The sequence below is a fragment of the Ovis aries genome, chromosome 1 (genome assembly GCF_016772045.2).
Source record: "Ovis aries strain OAR_USU_Benz2616 breed Rambouillet chromosome 1, ARS-UI_Ramb_v3.0, whole genome shotgun sequence".
Taxonomy (NCBI): domain Eukaryota; kingdom Metazoa; phylum Chordata; class Mammalia; order Artiodactyla; family Bovidae; genus Ovis; species Ovis aries.
In genome coordinates this window covers 71,301,863-71,306,988 of record NC_056054.1, presented here as the reverse complement: position 1 = coordinate 71,306,988, position 5,126 = coordinate 71,301,863, and positions in this window count along the sequence as shown.

The following is a 5,126-nucleotide window of genomic DNA, read 5'->3' as shown; positions in this document are numbered from 1 at the left end:
AACATTTAAATCAAGAAGTATTACTAGAGATAAAGAGGGTATTCTGTAATGATAAAGAAGTCAATCTACCAAGAACACTTAAAATTTTTAAGAACACTGCTTCAAATATATAAGGCAAAAATAGACAAGTAAAAGGAAAAGTGGAGAAATTCACAACCGTAGGGTTACTTTAACACACTTCTGAACAGATAAAAAGAGTAGTAAAAAGATAGATCTGAAGAACACAGTTAACATCCTTGACCTAATTGACATGCAGGGAACACTGCCAACAATGACAGAATTCGTATTTTGGTTAAGCCCATATTTAAAATTTACCCAGACTGATAATAAGCAGTCCATATAAGAAAGCTCCAAAATATTTCAGAGCATTGAAATAATTCAAACTAGGCTCTCTGACCTCAGGGAAATTATGCCAGAAATCAGTAATAAAAGCTAGAAGATCCTCAAGTGCCTGGAAATGAAACAGAAAATAACCCATGATCAAAGAAGAAGCAGAATTTAAGAAATATTTTAAGCTGAATGATAAGGAAGATGTACCATATCGAAAATTGTAGGCTACAACTGAAGCAAAGCTTAGAAATTCATGGCCTTAACTACATTTACTATGAAAGTTGAGAGGTTAAAATCAATTAAACTTCATCTCAAGAGATAAGGAGAATAAATCAAATCGAAAGAATGTAGAAAAAGGAAAGAACGATTAGCAATAAGTGAAATAGAAAACAAAAATAATAAAGCTAAAAAGCTGGTTCTTTGAAAAGTTTGATGTATTCCCAGTAAGACATCAGTAAAAGAGAAAGCAAATTAACATTAGGAATGAAATCAAGAATATCATTAAAGACACTGCAAACACTAAAAGCTATAATGACATAATGAACAACTTACAATGAACAACAAAATTTGAATAAGGACAAATTCCTCAAAAAAATTAAACTGACAAAAATTTGGAGAGTTTCTTCTCTTAGTGGGAATTGAATCAGGCTTTATTAAAAGCCTTACTACTGATTTCTTTCAAACATTTAAGGAAGAAATTATTCCAATTTTATATACATTCTTCCAGTAAATAGAAAAGGAACATTTCCAAACTTTCTAAGTCCATCTAACCATGATATCACAACCTATCAAGGACATCACAATACACAGAAAAAGAACTTGCTCTACATAAAGAGGATAACCAAGTGAGGTTAACTCTGTTGCTGCTGCTGCTGCTAAGTCACATCAGTCATGTCCAACTCTGTGTGACCCCATAGACAGTGGCCCACCAGGCCCCCGTCCCTGGGATTCTCCAGGCAAGAACACTGGAGTGGGTTGCCATTTCCTTCTCCAGTGGATGAAAGTGAAAAGTGAAAGTGAAGTCGCTCAGTCATATCTGACTCTTCGAGACCCCATGGACTGCAGCCCACCAGGCTCCTCCGTCCATGGGATTTCCCAGGCAAGAGTACTGGTGTGTTGCCATTGCCTTAACTCTCCCTGTATTCAAATACAATTTACATTTGAAACATCAATGTAATTTTCCACCTTGATTTCTTAAAGAGAGAAAAACATGGTTATCTCAGTTGCAAACTGAAAAAAGGATTTGATGAATTTCAACATTTATGATAAAAATTAATAGCAAACTATGAATTGTTGAGTCACTAAGACGTGTTTAACTCTTGTGACTCCATGGACTGTAGCCCACCAGGCTACTCTGTCCATGGGATTTCCTAGGTAAAAATACTGAGTGTTAGCCATTTCCTTCCCCAGGGGATCTTTCCGACTCAGGGATCAAACCCATGTCTCCTGCACTGCAGGCGGATTCTTTTCACTGAGCCACCTGCGGAAGCCCATGCTGCTGCTGCTGAGTCGCTTCAGTGGTGTCCGACTCTGTGCGACCCCATGGACGGCAGCCCACCAGGCTCCCCCGTCCCTGGGATTCTCCAGGCAAGAACACGAGCGGGTTGCCATTTCTTTCTCCAATGCATGAAAGTGAAAAGTGAAAGTAAAGTCGCTTAGTCGTGTCTGACTCTTCGCGACCCCATGGACTGTTGCCCATCAGGCTCCTCCGCCCATGGGATTTTCCAGGCAAGAGTGCTGGAGTGGGGTGCCATTACCTTCTAAAACTTCCCTAAACTGATAGAAATACAGATCTATTTAGTGGTAAAACACTGAAAGTTTTACCCCTGAGATAGAATACCTGCCATTACTACTACTATTCAATGCTGTTCTAGAGATTCTAGACATGCAATAAAGGGGGAAAAGAGAAATGAAGGGCATAAAGATAGAAAAGGAAGAAATAAAATAACTTTGTTTGCAGATGATATCTAATTATGTACACAGAAAATCCAAATGAATTTACCAACTATTAGGAAGGAGATCAGCCCTGGGATTTCTTTGGAAGGAATGATGCTAAAGCTGAAACTCCAGTACTTTGGCCACCTCATGCGAAGAGTTGACTCATTGGAAAAGACTCTGATGCTGGGAGGGATTGGGGGCAGGAGGAGAAGGGGACGACAGAGGATGAGATGGCTGGATGGCATCACTGACTCGATGGATGTGAGTCTGAGTGAACTCCAGGAGTTGGTGATGGACAGGGAGGCCTGACATGCTGCGATTCATGGGGTCGCAGAGTCGGACACGACTGAGCGACTGAACTGAACTGAACTGAAGTAAATTTAACAACCTTATCAGGTCAGTACTCAAAAGTCATTAATATTCATATATAAACACCAAATAGAAAATGGAATTTAAAATTAAAACATCAATGAGCTAGGAAATCTACTGTGGGATATGTAGAGATGATTATACATTGAAATAATCGATACATATACATTTGTATGTATAGGTATATACCTATACATTTGTGTTATAGGTATATACATATACATAAACATTGATACATATACATACACAAATATATTTGATACAATTTAAAGAATTAAACAGAGGGATATGCCATTTTCATGAATTAGAAAATTCAATATTATGAAGATTGGAGTTCTTCATTTGGAGTTCTCACCAAACTAGTCTGTACATCCAACACAGTCTTCTTTATTTGTGTTAACTTTTGACAAATATGCCTTAAGATACTTCAGTAAAGATAGTGTCATGATCCCCAGAAAAGCAGAGCAGGTGTTTTGAACTTGCCCTTAGTGTCTTCAGAGAGGATAACTTGCCACGGAATATACAGCTAGCAGAGAAGAGGTGGCACATGAACCCGTGGGAGTCTTACTGGGACATTTTTTTTCCTCTACTCTTCTACCAAAGACTACTCCAGTCCTATTCTTCCTGGTTAGGCTCCTTCCTCCTAGAATCTTGACACTGCCAGAGACATGCTATAGGATTTAACCTACCTCAAAATCCCAGGCTTTGTGTGTGTGTATGTGTGTGTTCCAAGTATTGAAAAAAATGTGGAAAGCTGAAAGAATGTGTGCTTAGTCATGTCCGACTCTTTGTGACCTCATTGACTGTAGCCAGGCTACAGTATGTCAGGCTCCTCTATCTATGGGATTTTCCAGGCAAGAATACTGGAGTGAGTTGCCATTTCCTTCTCCAGGGCATCTTCCTGACCCAGGGATTGAATCCATGTCTCACATCTCCTGCATTGGCAGGCGGATTCTTTACCATTGAACCACGTGAGTTCTACATGGTATAGAAAATTTATCCTTGTAAATAAAGTCTTTGAATTTAAAGTCAGAAATGACTTCCATGCAGCACTGGGGTTTACAGGCAGATTGTCAATAAATACTTTGAGTCCTACTTTAAAATTATTGCTGTTCAGGGACATTCTGGAGATGTGAGCCTAAATAGTTAACTGAATGTTTGTAATTATCTTTGTAAAAACAAAGTTCTAGCTACCCCCAGAAATTAAGACCCAATCTAGAGCAAGCCTTAAATTATTTGGGATCCTGCAAAGATTTTTCGTAATAAAGACAAAAATTTTCCTAGCATGTGAGAGTTGAGTGAGTGGTGTTAATCACATCTTCTTTTGGTTATTCATTGAATAAGGCTTTTGTTTCCTTACTGTCTCTCTCCTTAAGCTAAGTTTAATTTCAGAAGGAAGTTTTTAAGATTTATTCATTTGGGGCTGTGTTGGGTCTTTGTTGCTGTGCTCCAGCTTTCTCTGGCTGTAGCAAAGAGAGCTCCTCGCTATTTGTGGAAAGCAGGCTTCTCACTGCAGTGGCTTCTCTCGTTGCCAGGTGCGGGCTCTGGGTGTGCGGGCTCGGTAGGTGTAGCATGTGGGCTCAGGTAGTGGAGGCGCGTGGGTTCAATTGCCCTGCAGCATGTGGAATCTTCCCCAAATAGGAATCAAATCTATGTCCCCTGCATTGGCAGATGGATTCTTAACTGCTGGATCACCAGGGAAGTTCATCAAAGAGAATTTTTTTTAAGCTGGTAATCTTATTTGGGCTAAGCTGACAGAAGGCTCCCCATAAAAGAACTGTGACCAGAGCTTCGCAGGGTTTCCTCATTGTTGTCTGACTTCCTTGGACTCACTCTGAAGTCCTTGCCAGTCAGATAACATTTGAAGTATAATGTGTCATAATTCAATGTATAACTGTATAAAACCACCGACATACCTGTTGGCAGTGGAGAGGGAGCACTGAAGGCTTGTGGAACTATAACTGATTTTAGTGACCTATAACGAATGTGGAGTTGGGAAAGGTGAGACCGGAGAAGAATAAGGTGGAGAATCTTCAGAATCTAGACACTGGTCACATGATAAATGGTTGAAGACCGGGGGATGCATAGCCTGGAAAAGAGGAGAGCTGGGAACATGACAGTCACGCTCAGACACTGAAAGGGGAAAGAGATGACAATCAGAATGCTTGTTTACTCCTGTAGGGAGACGTAACCAGGGCTGGGATTTATAGGTGACAGGTGTCTGCTCAGTAATACAAGGAAGTAATACAAGTGATACAAGGAAGTATTACAAAGAAGTAATATAGCTGGAATAGATCCAAAATGAAGATGTGGGGGACATCCAAAACAGAAATTAGATGACCACCTTTGAAGCATACCAGCGAATAATCTCTTGGGAGAGAGGATGTGGTTTAAATAATTAGTAAAGCACTTTCTAACTCTGAACTGAAGATTGTTAAGGCCTTGAGTTAAGTGTAACCTTGCACTTAGACAAAGCCCTATTTGCAGGA